General features: G+C 33.0%; 1 protein-coding gene across 1 annotated transcript in view; it reads right to left on the bottom strand.

Annotated features, from left to right (window-relative positions):
* The window catches only part of DACH1 (dachshund family transcription factor 1), a 399,674-nt gene that overhangs the window by 72,990 nt on the left and 305,022 nt on the right, over positions 1-21,662 (bottom strand). The window lies entirely within an intron of this gene.

The following is a 21,662-nucleotide window of genomic DNA, read 5'->3' as shown; positions in this document are numbered from 1 at the left end:
TGCTTTTTCTCCAGCTACAACTGAAGTCCTTGACAGTTTTTGGCAGTGATAAATCACCCTCCCATTAATTGTCTTCTCTCTCATTGTGAGGTGAACTGCTAAAAGGGGCAGTCAACAAAAATGACTTAAAGGACAAATTTTGGCAAAAAGACAATGAAGAAATCTGTCATCCCTCAGCCTCCAGTAAACTGTTGTGAAACAATCAAAATATATGTAGCTGAGGTGTTTATGTCTTTGTTAGAAAGATTATAGAATGATAAGCTTACTGTTCAAAGAGAGGAAGGACTCAGAAAGACTTAAATTGTGGATCCTTGACACCCTCCTCCAAGTGATTTTTCTCCTCCAAGATGCATTACTGTCATTTGGATTTCAAACAATTTTTCTCATCTACTCAGAGTCACACTCTGACCTAGAATAAATGAAAAGCTCCCCAATGTGTGATCACAAGTTATAAAATATGTTAACATAATATTGAATTGAGAGGAAGTTTAATTTTTAAAAATTAATTCCAGAAATTCTCAAATAATATTATCTCACCATAGAACAGGGAAAAGAACTCATACAATTCCACATTGTAAAGTGTGTTTGACGCCAATGGACAATTTAATATCACCATATTTTGTATGAGAAAATTATATGTTACGATAGTGCTTATCAAGTGCACCATTTACATTTTAGATTACATTCAGCAGTAGAAAGTAAAAATGTATAAAAGCTGGAACCACTGCTTATATGTACTTCATATAATTAACATATAGCTTAAACTGTTGGATCTGAAGTCTAATTGAACAAGAACCCTAAATCTAACCTGCCATTTTCTGGACTGTACCATACCAGGTCAATCCTTTTCTAATGTCAGTAACATATTTGAAAGAGATACAGAGATTAAAAAAAAAATTAAGACCACAATTATTACACAGGCAGAATAATTCAAGTAAAGCAAAAAAATGTAAAAAATAAAGTATGTTTTTAGGAATGTTTATGGAATACAACCTAATGTCCCGAAGCATGATTGGTATATTATCATGTCGACAATTTTTATCTAGAAAAGTTTCAAATGACTTTAAAAGTAATTTATGAGTATTTCAATTAATACAGGAAATCACTGAGTCAATAACTCTAAAAGAAAGGGTTCAATATATCAACAAAGTGTTCTTGCTAATAGATAGGTGTCTCTGGTTTGCATTAAATGGGGTGAAGTAAGGAAGTGGAATTTTGATGCTTCAACACTGTAATTCAATAAAGAGCCTAAGTTAAATTAAGAAAGCTTAAAATCACCCCAAGTCCTATTTTGTAGTTTAAATGGAATGTTATCTGAATATTAATAAATATAGTTTATCGACTATGACATTAAAACATCTTTTGATGACAGAAATAAAAATCAAGGGATTGATTTTTTTTTCCCTTTTTTGGTGATCCCCCAGTTAGAGAGCTTACTGAGAGCATATGGAGATAGCATATTTGCAAGTCCATCTCTGGAGGATTGAAAAAGGCCCTTAGCTTGTGAAAAACAGCAATGTTATTTTTTTTAACGTTCCCTATATTTAGAGATTAAATCGCTCACTGCACAAACCCATTTGGAACAGGCGCGAAGGTGAAAAGGATAATCAGTACAGTCACTGGTCCGTGTTTCCTAAACGCTTTTGAAAACATTACTGTGTGCAGGCATAAAATTAGCGGCAGGACCTTAAAAAGGCTGGCATTTAGCATGACTTTTTGGAAAGTGACACCCTCATTTTTTTCTTGTAGGATATCATTAAATTTCAATCGCCCTATGGCAGTGCCTTTCCATTAATAACCAATTCACTGTGTCACTTTGGCTCTCCTTTGAAATAATGAGCCTTTGCTTCGCTTTAATAAATTTAAACATATTCTCAAGGCCAGGGAAGATAGGAAACCGCAGATGGGCTGAGAAAAACACGATTCATAAATCCTTAACTGCCTGAGATCGTTGAGAGCAAAACAAAGTAACACTCGTAAAATATTAAACAATCCCAGCTGTATGAGGGGAGCTTCATTAACAAAAATGGACTATTTACTGCCTTGCTCGAGCCTGTGGGTGGAGTCAAAGAAATTAAAAAAAAATTCCACTGCAATTTCTTGTGACTTTTTAACCAACTAATGAAACAATCACAATATTACCTGGAAAGTCCAGTTGTTGTCAATAAATTAATATTTATTAAGTCCAGTTAATAAATATTATTTAAAATGCTCTAAGTTATGTTTCTCACCAATGCATTTTATTTAAAAGTTAACAAATGAAAGTCTGCCTATTTTGTTGAAATATTTCAATAAACATGTTAAAGTTATTGAAGACATGAGCACTAACTAAATACTGAAAACCAAAACCAAACTACTCAGATTGGTGACCATCAGCATTGTGAACATCTTTATACAAATGGTCTCTGAAGTATATGTCAGACTAGAACCAATGTTACTTTCTTTTGATTTGAATCTTTATTTCAGTATCCACTTGATTTTCTCTTAACACTTAAGACTACCTTCTCATACTGAGTTTATCAGAAAGTTTAAGATTGGTAGTGTACCTGAAATCATACGTAAAGGGTAGAAATTCAATGCAAAACTCCTAAGCATAACAGATGGGTATTATGAGATATCATCATCAAGGGTAGCATTTTAAATGCCCTGCTTCAAAATCAAGTCCTGCTTGCTGGTGGTATGCAAGTTTAAAGAACCAAGAGATCAATGTCAGTCTGTTAAATGCTAAGAACATAGAAGCTCTAACCTTAAAGACAAGCTGACAATTTAGCGGACAGAATGTCAATACTTCTAAACATTTCAAGGGCAAAAATATTGCTTTATACAATCTGTGTCACATTTATTGCAAGAAAAGAATTTAGATTTTTTCTTCTGCATTCTGTCAGCACTTTTCCTTTTATTACACAGATACATAATTAAGGAGTTCGATATGGAATAATGTAGAAGCTCACCATTTTAACAATACATCGCTAGCATTGTGATATTACATGCAAAACACAAGCAAAATGCAAATGCATTCATCTTTTTTAAGCACCATATATTTTAACAATTGAGCTTTTATATGAAGAAAATTTCAGAAGATGTGATAAAGTATTTGAGTAAATGCTTAAAAGTGTTTTCTGTCATCATTCACAGTTTCGTTTTCTATTTATATTTTGATGGAAGCAAATAATGGACATACTGTATTTTCCAAAAGACAACCTAAGTTGAAAAGTAATATAAGATTCAGTTTAAGATCTCAAATATTGACTCTGGATGCTTTATCTATCTTTATATCTTTATCTGTAAAATGTAAAAAGTAATAATATTACCCGTCTCCAAAAGTCATTTAGGATTACACAAGTTAGTACAGGTCCACTTCACCTAGTGCCTAGTACAATACCTAGTAAGTGGCATGTGCAGGTTAGATTATGATTTAGCTTTAAATGTAAAACTTTTGAAGGAAATATTATTCTACTATGAACATATAAAGAAGTATAATGACTATTATAAAGAATACTTACAGTAAACATTTACTGTTATGTAAGAACATGCTGGTTTGTACTAGTGTTACAAAGCTGTTTGCTGGTGATTCTTGTCAGACATCTAAGAGTTCCTTTAAATCAAAATCATGTCTTCTCAGGGGTGTCTTCTGGGGCTAGCTATTACTTTCTGGCTTAGGATCTGCCTAAGGCTCAATTCTTCCATGGAAAGGTTAAACTTCGACTAGTTTGATCATCTGGCATTAGATCTGTTATAACATCTTTGAGATATCTTCATGAGTTATTAAAACACTTCATTTGTATTTCTAAATGGTTAACAGTCATTCAGTAACTATAAATAAATGTGCATATGTGTTTAACGCTATTAGGTGGCTTATTTTTTTGATACTGTGAGTTACCTTCAAGTATATTTGTAAAAATCACTTAATGTATATTAAAATATTTTTGGTTACTACTGAATGTATCACTCAAGTAATTTGTAGAAGAGGTTAAAATGTTAAAAGATGCAATGTAAGTAGATAGATATGCATTACTAAAATGGGTAAAATAACACTCTTGAACTGCCATTAAACACCTTATAGTTACAAATGACTGAAACCGAAGAATTTCCTTTTTTTGCTTTGCAACTTCAGAGTACCTTGAAAAGTCACAGATTATATTTTCTCAGAGTTAGGCTAGAAAAGTTGAAAGGGTTTTGATAACTTAGATGGCATGAGGATGCCACAGTAAATCAGAGTGAAATAGCATCTTATTTGAGTCTCAGTGACTACTCCCTGAAAAGTTGGTATTTTCTCCCCTAACGACCTTCATCATGGAGTACGGGAAACAATTACAATGAGAGGCATGCGAGCACAGTCTTTGCCACTGGGCCCTCATAAATCTTGCCAGTTCCCAGTGAACAACACCAAATATTTGCAGCTGAGGAACATTTGGTCTGGCTTAAATTAACATATCTCAGCAGTCAGAAGTCATTAAGCTTTGCCAATGATTTGAAACAATTTTTCCATTTCAAAAGGCGACATTGGCTTTTACTTATTTTTCTGGATGAAGAAGGTAGTAAAAACTAAAACAAATGACATGAAAATGGGAGTTACTAATGAAAAAAATGATAAAAGTCTTTGAACTGCTTTTGGTATATTTGTTACATTTTAAAAGAATCCCTTAGCTCTTGTGCATGTAATCAAACATGTCAAGACGAGGCATACTAACTTTATGGTAAACATGAGTCAAGTATAAAAATGTAGATGGGTTAGCATTAATTCTTCATGAATTTAAGCATTATAAATTGTAGAGCTGATACAAAAATTTCATGAGAAAGAATAACCCAACATTTTCAATTAGGGTTTTCAGGGAGATTAAGCACAAAAATACTAAGCACTATGTTTTCCAAAGATCAGTTCTGATCCAGGTTCATACAGACATAACATGAACAACATGGTTATAGCAATTCAATGATTATACCAGGGAATATTTTAAGTATTAAAAAAGTAATACAGGTGACGAGACTGGGATTTAGAATTCTAATAATAGATTACTTATGTATTTGAATTTCATCAAACATGTGATTATGTCTATTCTTCAAGGAATAAAATTGTTTCAGGAAAAAGCAGGTTCTAGAAACAGAATGCTTGATTCTGATTCCAGTTTTCCCACAGAATAACTGTGTCTACCTGCACAAGTCATCCCACCTCCTGGAGCCTCATCTGTAGAGTAAGAATAACAACACTCACACATCACTGTAAGGAATGGAGATGGTGCTCAAAACTCTGTGACCGTCCCACACTCAATGTTCCATAAATGGCAGTGGTAACATTAATATTAAAAAATATTCAAATTAATGTCATTGCCATCAGCATGTACATTCTTATATGTTCTCAGGCCTATTGAATTGTATTAGTTGGTAATCATACAACTAAGAAGAAACCATTTTATTATAATAGATAACTGATAATAGAAACCTACATACTTACCACAAGTAAAAATTGGGGTTATGTAAATAGAGGGTGAGAAATAAATAAAGCACTTACTATGTGCCCAAAGCTGTGCTAATTTTATAGTTAAGTGGTTTCAAGTAGTGCTTCAAATAAATGTTAACCTGGATATTTCTATTTGTCTATTATTACACCACTCAGAGACAGACAGAACCACCTGACTCAAGGACTGTGTTCTGTCTCCTATGCTGTGCTGCTAAAAAATGAGTTCAGAAAACATTTATTACACACTTCAGAAAACTCTACGATATTGTCAGAGTGTAATCTAGCTTTATGTCACCATTTATTTGAAATGAAAATTTAGCCAATCATGATTCTTTTAAGATATTATTTGGGATTAAAAATTTCAAACAGTATACATGTTGCTCGTAAATATTTTGCATTCTTTCTGAAGATAAGACACAAAGTAATTCCTACTAATTCTACTGTTGGGATTATACACTAAGAATCCTGAAACACCAATTCAAAAGAAGCTATGCACCTCAATGTTCATAGCAGCTCAACTTTTAGTAGCCAAGTGTTGGAAGCAACCTAAGTGCCCATCAACCAGTAAATGAGTGGATCAAAACTGTGGTACATTTACACGATGGAATACTACGCAGCAGAAAGAAAGAAGGAGCTCCTTCCCTTCACGACAGCTTGGATGGGTCTGGAGAACATTATGCTAAGTGAAATAAGCCAGGTAGTAAAAGACAAATACTATATGATATCACCTATAAGTGGAACCTAATCAACAAAACAAGTCAGCAAAATAGAACCAGACACATAGAAATAAAGAACAAACTAACAGGAACCAGAAGAAACTGGGAGGGGGATAATGGAGGAAAGAAGAGGAAAGGTCATCAAGGAATATGTATAAAGATCCATGAACAAAGGCAGTGGGGGGAGGATTGAATATGGGATATAGGGGTAGATAGGGCGGGGAGAATAATGTGGGAAATAGGAGCAACTATAACTCAACAACAATAAAAAATAAAAATAAATGAATGAAAAAAGAAAAATAATAAATAAATATATTTATATACAAATAAAAAGAAACATTTTGAAAAACAAATTTTAGGGTTCAGTATTTTAGCAAAATTGCCATTACAGAACAAACTATTAGAGTAACATTAATAAACTTCAATATATAAATAAAGAACAAGATTTCCACATATAGATTTTTTCTAGAGAACTACTTAGGTAGTAAGTAAAAGCAATAATATTTGTATTATGTTAGCTCTTTCTCTGTTGGAGATGTTCTGAAAAATTTTTAAATAAAATTAAAGTTACTACATAAGATAAATACAATACAACTAAATGTTGCAGATAATAAAATGAAATGGTAGAAGTTTAGGTGAACAATACATCAGAATCCTTGAAAACATGTAATGCATTTTTTGGAGGGGACCTCTATGCCTCAGATTCTGAGGAAAGGTTAATGTTATGCATTTTACTATTTAGAGAAGGAATAACAAGCAGAGCTTTCTTAGTTCTGTGCAATGTATCACTTCTAGGGCATGTGGCACCTTCAGAAAGGGAAAGTTTGTTTTCTTCATTGTTCCTATGTTCACTTTCCTTTGTTTGTTCCATAATTTTCTAACTTATAAGGTAAGGATTGTTTTGAAACATATATTTAGTTGTAAAACATGTATCTCTTCTTTATTAACACCTGAAACTGGCCCTACTTTTTTGGAGAGAGTAAAATGGATTTTTTTAAAAGTGACTGGAAGTTTTAGAAAAGGTTACTTTTTTTTTTTCAGAAAAGGAAAGTGGAGGCTGAGAATATCTAAGGATGGTCAGTTGTCTGTACAACGTTGACTTGACCTACCTTCTCAGTCTCCTGTCTTCTTTTGGTAATTTACAGATCTCTAATGCTTTACAGAAGGAACAGAGACAGCATCAAATAATATTTCTTCATCATCTTGTAAAACAATTCAAATCCTTAGTATTAGAAACAAATATTTATTTGATATCACAGGATGTCAAATAATTGATATTCAATAAATATTTATTGAATAAGTAAATGTAAAAGACGACTTAAATCATATCTTTCATTTGTAAAAATAATTTGCATTTCATTTCATTTCCATCTAATAAAGAAAAAAATAGTTTCTAAAGATAATTTCCACGTTGGCTTTAGATGATCATTTCCAGGTTTTGTTTCTCCCTTCCTTATGCTCGAGATGAGTTGTGCAGAACAGATGGAGGCAGAAGGAAGCGGAAAATGAGTTGGAAACAAATTTATATATATAATAATAGAAACTAAAATAATTACACTTAGATAACTTTTACAATTTAAGTAGGCATTCTCCTCCTGTTAGATAATAAATAATAGGCCTCCTGTCAATATGTACATTCAGATATCACTTTATTAGGAGAAGAATGTTTCTTTAACTATTCAAGAATGGTTATTTAGTTTAACAAAGAATTAGTTCTCAGGATTTTAGGTGATAATAAGTACGTTATATTTATTATGCATGTATAACATAAATTGTTGAATTAAGTTATTTCAGAACATAAATGAATTCATAACTGAATTTTATTTTATTATTTTAAAGATTTTATTTACTTATTTCCAGAGACAGGAGAAGAGAGGAAGAAAGAGAGGGAGAGAAACATCAGTGTGTGGTTGCCTGTTGTGCGCCCCCAACTGCAACCCAGGCACGTGCCCTGACTGGGAATCCAACCAGCGACCCTTTGTTTGGCAGGCGGGCACTCAATCCAGGGAGCCACACCAGCCAGGGCCATAACTGAGTTTTAGATACATTGTATGTTCACATGTTTCTAATGAAGGAAAATATAGGTAGGGGGTTAAAATTTTACAAATAAAGAGGAGATGTTTGTCCATGCACAAACATATAGAAATGAAAGAACTCAAGTGGTAAATCACTGAGTTACAAATGTATGAATGAAGACTTTTAGAATGAATTCTCAAACTATACAATCTCAAATGTAATGAAACAAAGGAAAACTCTTGTTTAATTTTATTGCATAATGATGTATTCAGTATTTCTTAACAAATGAACTCAGGAATAGATCAGACTGTTAACTCTTAAAATATTAATACATATGAAAAAGGAATACACTAAAATCACCCCCTTTTATAAATCAATGAAAAGCCAATATAGAAAACATATAAGTTAAATATCTAATGGTTTTAGGTATTGGGTATTTAGGTTTTGGGTGCTTGTCTGTTCCCAGAGGTGTTATACTCAAAACAGGGTGGTAGAAATGGAAAACGCAGACTCAGGAGCCGAAGACCACTTTGGAATGCCTCCGCCTTATCATCCCGAGATTATAGGCCTCACTCCCATAATTAATATAATAATGTATATTTTATGTAATTCTTTTGAGAAAAAAAACATTAATATAAATGCAAATGCATATTTTGTTTGGCACATAGTAGGCATTCAATAAATTCTTGCCTTTAATTATAATTATCATTGTCTTCTTTCATTCAGAAAGCAGAAAATAAGCTAATCATGTCTGAAAATTACTTGTATAAGATCTGCGATACCAAATAATGATAAAGTCCTTAGGTTGGATATTGACAATTTTTAAACCTATAGATTTTTACCATTTTGAAAAGATAATTTAGCTGGCAATAGTTCTTTGCAGTTTTCAAACCTATTGTATTATTAGAATATATTATTAAAATATAATCCTGCAAGAGAGTTTGAGAAAAAGATATAGGTCCTTTCAATTTAAGAATTTGTTTTAATTTTAGATATATTGGGGGCAAAAGAAAAAAAGAGTAAGGAAAAATACCTATAAAATTTGTAAGTCAGTTCAATTTTTCAAATATTTGCACCTACTTTTCAACTTTTAAAACATTAAAAACATGCATTAGAAGCTTTATCAATAACATTTTTAAAAAATGGTTAGGAGAATATAATGGAAACTATGAGTCACCAAAAGGCTCCATACAAAGTATATTTTATAAGATTCTTTTATCCTGTATTTTCCATTAATTGCAGTTAGAGCAATTTTTCTTTTATTTCCCTCATGAGTCCATTTGGAGGTCAGCTTTCAAGGGAGTGAAAAAACACTCCCATGTAATTCTTTTATTTCAAATCTAAAAATCACCATGAGAAAAGAAAAAGAAATATGATCATGAAACTTAAATCTGTGAACAGAGAACTCCAAGCTTGCCCATTACTTATTTGCTTAATTTTCTCAGTGCTTTTAATTAGGCTTAAACACTATGATATTGGAGTCATTATAAAAATTTGACCACAATTTATCTGAGGCCTATATTAAATTCTGATACGCCATTTAAAATAATCTAATTAAAATGACTTTAAGGGCCTTTTTAACACGTTTTCAACATTTTGAAAAGGTTCCACATGCTTGCTCACTCTCTCTGTAGTATTATGATTCTCCCTGGTTATGTACTTATTAGGTCTTTCTCTCTCCACCCCCCCTCTTTCTCTCTCCCTCTCTCTCCCTCCCTCCATCCCTCTCACTCATTTTTTAAAATGTATTGGCATCCAGAATAAAAGAGTCCTGAAAGAGGGTATCAGCTTGCATATATTTTTGGCATTTCAATGAGAACCCTGTCTCTCTTACACCCCACCCCACTCCCGGTGATACAAGGAGGGAGTCACATAAACACAGCAGCAGCTTGGTCAGGAAATGAGATATCTTATCTTTGGGTCTGCTAAATAAGGACCAATAACCTAGGCCTGTCGCACTCTTCGTGATAACTGCCTTTACAAAATGAAATTTTGACTTCTTCACAGCTTAGCTACAAGAAGACAGTATCAGTAGACCCTCATTTCTGTGCAATATGAAGGGCAGTAAAAGATTTCAACATCTAACAGGGGAAAATGAACAACTGATGAAAAATCTTTGAAATGTTCTCTCAGTGGAAGGCAACTATTTTTATGTTGATTTACACTTTGATTGTTTACTTTCTGTATTGACTGAAGGTATACTAAACATGGAGCACACAAATTGAAGGAAAAATACAAACATCAATAGCAACAATGACAGGACCAGAATCTTTTAAAAATAGTCATGTTTTTAAGATCTAATTATCTTTGTTAATTCAACTTGTGTGTTTACTTTGCTGAGTATTTGAAATCATTGAATCATATTTATTACCTTAATAATATCTACATAAATTATACTAAAAAGGAATTAATCTTGAATCATACTGAACTTCTAGTTCTAAAATTAACCAAAATATTAGCACCAGATCTTTCAGCTTGTAAGGAGCAAACAATATTTTCATGGCCCCCAACATCATGAATTATAGCTACATGGAAGAAAAAAATAATAATACAGCCTCCTAGATTTAAAAATGTATATATAAAATACTATTATAGATCTTAGACTACAAAAGAAACTTTAAAAAGAGGCAGAAGATGACTAAAGATGAAATAATACTTATAATGATAAAAACAATTAATTCCACTGTTATATACTATCATGAAAATATTGAAGTTTAACTCACTTTAATGATAAATATACTATTTGAAAGGGTTTTAAAATGTTTAAATTTATCACTAAATGAACCCACTATAAGCAAACTGTGTCTCTCATTTTGTTCCTGTCTGTGGTATAGCTACATGAGTTTTTCAGTTCAAATAATGATGCTGAAATTTTAGATGAAATATCTACATATATTCTAGATAATTTTTTTTTCATCTAAAAGAGGTGAGGAATAACAAGCTAAAAATCACTTGGAGAAACAGTGTCTAACTCCTAGAACAATACTTAATATATATGAGCATCTCTGTTACTTAAATCTACTGTATTAAATATAAAATGTCTGTAATTTAGTTTTTATGCAATATAGAAAAATTATATTTAGGAACCCAAGTTTACCATTATCAATATATTAACATTTTGTTATAACACATAATATATAATGCATCATATTAAAACTTAGTATAAAATAACCTTAAATAAGGTTTCTTTTGGGCATTGATTTTTAGTCATTATAAACATATGTAAATTATTTTATAAAAATTTAAAGTCAAATGATTTGCATTGAACTTAAGAACTACCAAATAATATGTTACTAAGATTGTCAATTAAAATATGGAATGTTTTTATTAACTAAGTAATTAAAAATAAAGGAATAGAAGTGATTTTGAAATTTTAATCATGAAATAATGAAATATACTTAACAAATTTCATATAAAAATAACATAGGAAATTTGCCTTATTTTACAGACATGGTTAATTCCTTTATAGATTCTGAAAATTATAACAGGTTAAAATTAAGTCAGATGAATATCTTTTTCCCCCAAGTTAGTACTTTGATGCTGAATGTACTTTCTATAAAAATGATTTGTAATGAACACTTGCATTGCTTAGCTTTTTTAGGTACTTACTTTATTTACTTTATTAAAGTCAAAATACCAATCTTCACTTTATATAGTTTCTCAAGATGTATCTTTAGAAAATTTCACAATTTGGTGAAAATTTACAATAATCAAAAATATTCATATAAATAGTCTGAAGATCCTAAAAGTTATCTCAAGACATTTTAAAAAGTATTTTGAACAATGGCTTAACATTGTCTCCCAAGTTGACTAGACTAAAGGGAAACCATATTTACAAGCACACATTATAGTTTGTTGGACAGTATCTATGAGAAACAATTAGGGGAAATTTTGCACCAAAATTAGGGTAGAAAATTGTTAAACAGTCATTAAAATATTATTTCTCTGATAACTAATGTCATATTTGTTTTATTTGCTAAAGAAGTTTGGTCATTTTCATTTCAAGAGTAAATGGTTAAAAGGAATGTATTGATTTGATCCTCCTAAACTTTATTCTAGTAAAAATTTAACAAATATAGATCTAACTAAATGTATCACTCCTTTACAAAATAGTACAACTGAGAGATTAATTTAAGTAACTTTCTAAGTTAATATATGTATTCAGAAATGTCAATATTTTGGACACATAAAAGTTTAGGTACGAAAATTTATATATGCATGAAACTTGTTCAATGCTTTCAAAATATTTTTAGCAGGAAAACCTTTACTGGAGTGCAATTCTATGCTGAATGACAGTGCGTCCTTGGTTAAAGGATTAGGCCATGGAACACTGTGCACTGTGGTCTTGTCTCCCGGAGGCCCCTGGTGAAATACCTTGAGAAGTCCTCTTCTCTCAAATCCCTCAGGTGTAATGTAAGCCCTGAGAGGCACTACCCAGCAGCAGTGTGCTTCAGTAAAAAGCGCGTAATGGAGTGAGAAAAGACACTTCTCAACAAGTAATTGTGTTTTTGCTGTACTTTGATTGCATCTTCTGCCAAGTGGCTATGAATACAAGTATTTTACCTGTATAGTAATAGTGTGGCAAACTTCAGTCCCCCAATGAAGCTAACACAGTATGGCATGCATTAATTCAACAAACACTTTGAGTGTTGTGTTTCTTTCTTTGGGCACTAAACTGCCTGCTGGGCTGCACATGGGGACCGTGGTGGACTTCACGAATTGCTCATAACTCAGCATGAGAGACACTCTGATTGCTCCTTTTCTATCACTGTTCTCTCCATTGGCGGATCCACTTAGCACCACTGCACCCAATCCATTTTCCTCCACTTTAATTTTGAACACCCTTATCAAAGTCACCATCATTTCTCACCTACCCACTTTAATAGCCTCACAGTTTATTCTTCAGCTGTAGCTTCTCACCCCATTATATATGCTACATATTTGCAAAACAAAAGCCAATTTGAATCATATTCCCTCTGATTAAAATCTTCAATGGATGCTCGTAAAACACAAGCTTCTTGTCACAGAGTACATAGACCTCCAGGGTCCAGTCTCTCTCTGACTCCATGACTTCTTACCAGTTTGCCTGCTGCATGTTTGTGCTTCAGCCAGCAGGGTTCACGTCAGAAGTCTGTCCCTGCTGCAGGGCTGTGTGCTTCAGGCTCCTTTGCCTAAACTGTCTTCCCCTCCGCCTCCTAGACTTCCCATGGCTGCTTCTGTCTTGTTCTCATTCTAGTCTCAGGCCAAATGCTCCTCCGAGAGTCCCCTTGGAACCGTCTCATGATGTCCTACTTGTCCTTCACACGTTACCCCATTTGCATCGCTCACAGCACAAAACACCACCTAACAATCTTTCACGCGTTGGCTTCCCCATTTATTGTTTGCATTTTTATTGTTGATTTTTATGAAAAGATTATAAACTCTATGACAGCAGGGAGTTTTGTATTTATTTCTGTGATCTTCTTCAGCACTATGCCCCCAGCAGCTAGCACAGAAACCGGTGTTCAGGTTCAGTGAAAAGTCCTTGGGAAAAACTGGGGAGCATGGGAGGAAGGAGAAGGAAAAATTGCGGGAATGTCTAAGTTATCGCAATGCCCAGTTCTGTAGAGAAATAGGGGAAAGTCTTCAGTGGCCCTTTCATGCTCACTCATTCCTTTTCAATGCCATATTGAATATATATTATGGTTGCTAGATATATCACATTCCACTTTAATTTTGACTCATATTTGGTTTTTTATTAGAAATTGTGCTCCTTGAGCTCCCCTGTTCCTTCTTGAATCTCCAGTATCTGCTATGCCTGATAGAGAGTAGCTGCTCAGTAAATAAACTTGCTGTTTTCTGGGAATGCACAGAAAAGTAAACATATATATTGACTATAGATGTTCTTTTTCCATAAAGTTCTTTCTACTGAGATCATAGATACTTGAGCTATTACTGACATTTTCCCTATGGGCTTAAATATAACCCACAAAATATCTAACTTATTTTATTTTATGCATCACATATGCCAGCTGCTGGATTTTCACTGAACCCTTTCCTGCTTCTCTAGACCTGCAAATATAATCACCCATAAACTGGATCTCACATTACAGTATTGTTTCATGACCTTTAAAGCTGGATGCACCACCCACCACAGGCCACTGCTTTTAGACATCCCATGTTGTTTCTGAAGGCTAGAGAATGGAAGGAAGTAAAATAATACTAAGGTTAAAACACTAATTATTTGAACTTGAGAGATAAAATGTCTAAGGCCATCTTTGATTTCATCATTTTATTATGAAGGTGATACTTGATTGTAGCTCTTCCTATGAGTTTTTGTTAGTGTTTTGTTTGTTTTCCTCCAAGGAGGATTGGTTTATGCAAAAGTGATTTTATTTGTGTTGTTTGAAGAAGCAAGAGTGGAGAAAGGAACCCTGGAAGGTTCTCCCTCTGTACAGAAGAATTCTGAGCAAGGAAAAGGACTGTGGAGAGTGCAGTTGGAGATTCTGAACTAGGAGGGAAACCCTGACACTCCGTCTACACAGAATCACACAATCCCTGCAGCAAGTCTGACACTTCCAAACCATACTTGCTACTGGAAGTAACTACAGAGCATTGTGATTTAGTTTCAATGGTACAGAGTTCATATATTTCTTCCTATGGTAGCCATTGGTTCTCCGATGTTATTAAACAAGAACAACATAATTTCATAAGGCAGTAAGAGGAGCCTGTAAAAGCTATAGTGGGCTGAAGAGGATTCCAATGTCCAGAAGAAATGTAACTCCTGAGGCTCTAACAAGGGAGGAGGTACCCATGAAGATGGGCTAGGGGAATTGGATTCAGGTGGCAGCTTCCTTTAACACTAGGTCTGTGGATCACTTGTTAATAAAATCAGCAGTCTCAAATATTCAGTCTTTACATGAATTTTCCCCTGGGAGCACTGAACATCAACCTACAAGACTTTCTAAAGATTTTTAGGAAGTACAAGCAATACGATATAGTTTTAAAAAGAATCTTTACGAGTGGCTGAAGTTTCAAATGTCTGGCACCTATCTCACCGACAGAGATTAACTTTGTACTTTTTTTTTCAAAGCAAGATTTCAGGATCAGGTAAAACAATGCATTTTTGTTCCATCCCAGTTTTTAAAAAATCTTCCCTATCTTTTTAGATGAAGAGACTAACTTGGTCAACAGGGTAATTAAAGAGTTTAAAATGTTTTAGACAATAATTTGATATTGCTGTTTACTACCAGACTATAAATTCATTTCTTTTTCCTCAATATTGCAGAGTTTATTATATTTTCTTTTGTGATCTATTGAATAGCATTAAAATGCATACAATCTGTATATCAAAGTTCAAATGTAGCTGAAATTATCATGGTTCTACCATAATCACACAGTCCCTTGTGCTAAGAGGAAAGAAAAGGGAGGAAATTATTTTCTCATTCACTGTTCTATAAGAACATTTTCACACTAGGTCTACAGTTATTTTTATTTTTTTACTTTTTGCAACTACTGAATTCTTCCTGTCTCTTGAACTTGAATGTTCCATGACTCACACTGATATTCAGAAAACTGCCTTTCTTTGCCTCTTTATCACAAAGTTCAGCAGTGACACCAGAGATTAGGTTGCAAGTATCCTTTCAGTTATTGATTATAAGAAAACATTTCCTTCAAAGGCTCACTAAAAAAGCAAAATTTCTGAGAAATAAATTCAAAATTAACTGTTAATTCTCAACCATGAATCTATAAGAAGTTTGGTTAACAGAAGCCTACAATCTGTAATATTTTTATAACTTCTTTGAAAATCTTAATAATAGAACCCTCTATCAATGTAAGAATTTATAATAATAAAAGTAACCTATATGGGCAAATCCCCATGAGTTTTGATTTCCTAAATAAAGTTTTTATTTAGGAAATAAATTTTATTTGATTTTTGGGTGGTGGGCACACAATGCAATATACAGATCACCTATCATAGAAATGTACATTTGAAACCTATATAATCTTATTAACCAGTGTCACCCCAATAAATTTAATAAAATAAAGAAAAATGGCTCTGGCTGGCATAGCTCAGTGGATTGAGCACGGGCTGGGAACCAAAGCGTCCCAGGTTCGATTCCCAGCCAGGTTACATGCCTGGGTTGCAGGCCATAACCCCCAGCAACCGCACATTGATGTTTCTCTCTCTCTCTTTCTCTCTATTTCCCTCCCTTCCCTCTCTAAAAATAAAGAAAGAAAGAAAAAAAAAGATTGTTTCTAAATATTAAAAAAAAAGAAAAAAAGAAAAATGCACTTATGAAAGAACAACTTATTTTCAAAAGTTTTTTTGTTTTAGTTTACTTTAAAATATGCAAAATACATAAGGCTATGATTTTAAATCATTTCTTAATTATATCATAAAATATTACAAATTTTTTAAGTAGCTCTAAAATTCACCATTGGTATAAGATAAGCTCTATGAATTTGTGCTTCCATATCATTTATTCTATACTGTATAGCAAAAGCTTATTAATAATGAGTTCACAAGGCAATATAATTGGAATATATTTCCAATCACTTTCTGTATTATGACCCTAAAATGGATGCATTTATGTTAATATAAAAGTATACCTGGTACATTTTATCATGCATTAGAGATTTTAATCAGGTAATCCACACAGCATCTGGAAACCTAAGCAGAGGCAGAGCCTGCTATAACAAAGGCACTGTAACAGTTCACCTTCAGTGAAGAACAATAATGCATTATTAAATTCACTTTCCTGCTCAGTGGTTACACTTAGCTGACCACAGCAAATTTGCTCTCTGCCTGGTCCTCACAAGTTGGCAGAAAAATAGATTCTGTCACATTTAACGGGTTTAGAAAATGACAGGATGCCTCTTTTGTTTTAACTATAAACCATAATCTTTCAGAAGTAAATACAATTACAAATGCCTTTGGTCATGTCATTCTTAGGACAGATATTATATGTGGGTTATCACAGAAGCATATATCACCGTAACTATCACTAATAAATGGAACTGATACTACATATCAAAAGATCTATGCTCCTTTCATTCTACATAACATCATAATTTTATGATATAATAACAATTATTTTGAAATTTTATAGAGCTATGAACATTCTAATAACTTATAGGTTTTGTTTTATTTAAATTTATGTTACACAAATTAAGATATTTGGCCCACAACAGAAATATCATATTGAGAAAACTTACTTATCAATTTCTAGAATATTGCCTAAGATAAATTAGAATAATTCTTTAAGTCACTGATTAAATGATCACTAAGAGGAATAAAAATCTTTTTGGTTATTTATCTAGTAATATCATAAACCTTTTCTTTATACTCATCTATATCCTATTAATTCAAGCACTATAAAAGAAATGCCCTGTTTCTTAAGTTCTGTTAAATATAAATTATTATATTTTATATTGTTTATACATTATATTATATTTTATAATATTTTCATGAAGTAGAAAGAAATAATACTCTGTAATCATGAAGTATATTATTCTCCTAGAAATATTTTTATAAGCAATATGTGCAAAAAATGATATATTTGTACATAATAGAGTTCATTAATAATTGCATTTATAAAACTTGATATCTGATAGTTCTATAGAAAACTTAATTCAGAATGGTTTGCAACTAGATGCAAAGGATTTTCTAGTTAACACTATTTTAAGCAAAGAATGATAGCTTCCTTAGGTGTTACTGAATATTGATTTTTTAAGGAAGTATTTTTATAGTTGCCTGAAACTACTTTTTACTGACTCAAACTGTCTTTTATGCCTCACTTAATTTCTCTGAGTGATTATGTTTTTCAAAAATCTGGCATGGCATACCTCAATATTTAATTACTCAAATAAACTATACAATACCTTCAGTAAAAGGTAGATGTTAGAAAATATCAATTAAAAATATATTACTTAAATATTTAATTAATTTTTTCTTTATACAAAGCATACTGGATTTGCAATTTTTATACATATGTCATCCTATAGATTACATTTTTGATATAGAAATTTATTTATAGCATTTTACATTATATTATTATGATAACATATCAATTATTTGCTGTCATTAAACAAAGGTCTTCTGTCAGAATAAAAATGAAAATAATGTAAAATTTCCACTTGGAATTTCAGTAAAATTTTTACATAATGTTCAAAATTAAACTTTTTATTTAAAAGAACCCTGAATTTGCTTTGTTAGTAATTTTAATTATGTCAATTCTGTGGGTTCTAAGAATGAGTTATTGCAGTATCCATGGAGTTTTAAAGCATTTGGCATCTTTTAGCTTAATATGCTTTTAAAAACACAGTGACATCTATGGAAAAACCAGTGATCTTTGTCAAGTTCTTTTTTCCACTTTATAGACTGCGAAATTGTATATGAAGTGCAAAAGATAAACCTGTTATATGAAAAGGAGAAAATATAGCCTATCTTTAATTGTCTGAGATAATTTCATACATGCTATAAATTTCTTCATTCAGTGCTGAAGATTTTAAATTATTATTTGGTAGAAAAAAATAAATGTGTTGATAATTTCTTACTGATTACTGATAATACCATGATAATGATTCTGAACTTTCCTCTAAAAAATTGTTCCATGATAAATAAATACCTCCCTTTGGGAGGTGGCCTGACCAATGAGAGCAGGTTTATTTCATGTCCAACCACAATTCCTGGAAGACTGTGTTCAGTCCATGAATGTTTCCTACACGAATGTTGTAACAAGACTAACTTTTCTGCAAAGATAAAACATGAACTTTTATTCTAAATTCAAACTTTGGAGTTTCTTATTGCATCTTCTATGCACTACTGAGAAAAGAAAGAATTATAACCCAGGCTACCTCTAATAAGGAAACCTAGAGCTTTGGCTATTTAAAGCCTAAAGTAGGATTCAATTTGGACAATAAATAGGCATTTTAAGCGGATTAAAAGCTCAGCTATTTTGTATTACTAGCAACTATTCCAAGCCTATGAAGGCTCTCACGATAACAATGATCATAGCAGAATGAAACATATATATGAAATAAGACTGGAGACCCTTGAGAAATAAGAATGAATGGAGCGGGGTGGGAGGCTGTCTCCAATATTACTGAAGTAGACTTCTGTCTCCTTTTGCCTGTTGCTTTAAACTTAAATAGTCCATTTAAGTTGGGATACAGCATCAACTGATTGTGTTGAAATGTGAAGGACTTAGGATCCCACTAGAAACTCAAAACCAACAACAACAAAAAAATGTATTGTCTTTTGTCTCTGAGTAATGTTTGGAGGATACACTCGAATCAGCACATATCTCTTATCAGAGTTTTTTCAGAGAAAAATAATACAATGTTGTTTTTCATCATATTGAATCCTAGTTAAAATTGTATGAACTGAAAACATGAATCAAAATAATTAGGTGATTAAAATAAAACAAAAACTACAAGAATAAATTGTGATTCAGAGAAAAGCTACAAAATAACCCCCTTGATTTGCATAATGCTTCTATTCATGTGTAGAGACATAAATTCTTGAATTCTTTCTCAGTAGACAAAGGGCACAAACATTCTTGAGTACATAACCCTGTGCCAAATACTTTTCTAAGTTATGCATAGAGTATCAAATTTAAATCTTGTGGTTAAGGAGATACATTGCCCATAAGCCACCCACTGGCTTTCATTTGGATTTTCTTTTAGATACATTAAAGAAGGAGAATACAGTACTGATTTAGAGAATGTAGCGCTGCTACTCATTCACCTTCAAAAATCCCGCCTCGACTGCAAGACTACACTTACGATGTACGCCATGTCTAGCTGTCCATCCTGTCTGTATAGATAGTGAGACTCAGAAAGGCATTTCATCCTCAGCTCCAGGTTTAAACAGACCACTTCTGCTAAGAGTCCCCAAGATGTGCCACATCCTCTTAGCATGGCAGATGTCATAATATTACTCCTTAAAATGATATTATTGCTTAGCATGAAACCATCCCTTAGCATGATACTGGTTTACTGCATATCTTTTCCCTAGAATTTCTCAATGTTAACAGTAAAGCAATGTACGTGACTGCCTATGACGATTCTCAGTTTAGCTGCAGGTAAAGAACTCTACTATTGTGTAGTTACAGAGGAGGTGGAATGGAAATCTTCCTGTGTCTTCACCATGGACAGTAAAATGAAAGGAAAAATCAAAGTCATGAGGTGCATGGCTATTTTTGAAGAGAGTTTACAATTGAGGCAAGCAAGAACTATGGTGCTTTTTCAATAACTTTAATATGTGGGTTTGTCTCATACTGTCATCAGTTTTATTCAAAAACTTCTCATTACTATATCTTAAAATCACAACAATATTTTATGTTCTTCAGCTAAAATTCATCTCTGAATCCTTAGCAATAAGCACAGTGCTGCCACGTAGTAGGTGGAAACAATTCCCAAATTGTTTCCTGAATGAATGAATAAAAGAACAAATAAAGAGAAAATTGCTTGGCTCTTTAGAAAATAAATGGTAACTTTAATAGAATGCCATTAAGAAATCATTTAAAGTGATGTATAGGAAGATATAAGATTGCAACTATAAAAATATCCCATATCCTTCCACAAATGTTTCTTGGAGTTGTTTCCTTACTTTTGGTGCTATCATGTACATGAGCTGGCAATTGATCAGATCAATTATTGGTTCTTTCATTCAGCACACTACGGTGCACCAGTTGTGACATATGCTGAAGATCTGCTTGTAAATAACACAGACCGAACCTCATGTTAACGGAGCCTGCAAGGTAGTAAATAATGATTTGTAACAGACCGCTCCAGATTCTCTGTCCACCCTCTCTGCCATGCCGTCTGATCTGTGTGACCTTAAGACAGGTCTGTGTCCTCTGAATGGATCAGTCAGTTGGATGTCCCAGCAAGCAGATGAGATGCAGCACTGGAATGTGACCATCTGGCTGCTACTCAGCCCTCGAACACTGCATTGTCCTCTCCAGCCACGCCTGCGTGCTATTCCAGTGTACTGTTCCCTGATGGGACCCTGGCATGTGTGCACCACTCCAAACAGGCTGAACACTTAATTCTCATAACAAAACTTTATGGTTATTTACCAGATATTCCTTGTCCAATTTTTTAAAAGATTTTATTTATTTACTTGTAGAGAGTGGGAAAGAGAGAGGGAAAGAGAGAGAGATAGAGAGAGAGGGAGTGAAACATTATGTATGGTTGTCTCTAGCACACCCCATACTGGGGAAATGGCGCGCAACCCAGGCATGTGCCCTGACTGTGAATTGAACCAGCATAGCTTTGGTTTGTAGGCCCACACTCAATCCACTGAGCTACATCAGCCAGGGCTCCTTGTCCAATTTTTAAAGATGAAAAACTGAAGGGAAAGGGGGGTTATATAATTTACCAGGTTTACAACTTTCACCAGGACTTGAATACAAAGAGGTCTAATTCCCAGGCTATGCTTTGCATCCTGTGCCAGAGTGCTTTCAGGGGTGATCATGTCTTAG

Source organism: Phyllostomus discolor, chromosome 11 (assembly GCF_004126475.2).
Source record: "Phyllostomus discolor isolate MPI-MPIP mPhyDis1 chromosome 11, mPhyDis1.pri.v3, whole genome shotgun sequence".
NCBI lineage: Eukaryota > Metazoa > Chordata > Mammalia > Chiroptera > Phyllostomidae > Phyllostomus > Phyllostomus discolor.
Note: the sequence above shows the minus strand (reverse complement) of the source record. Positions and strands in the feature narration are given on the sequence as shown.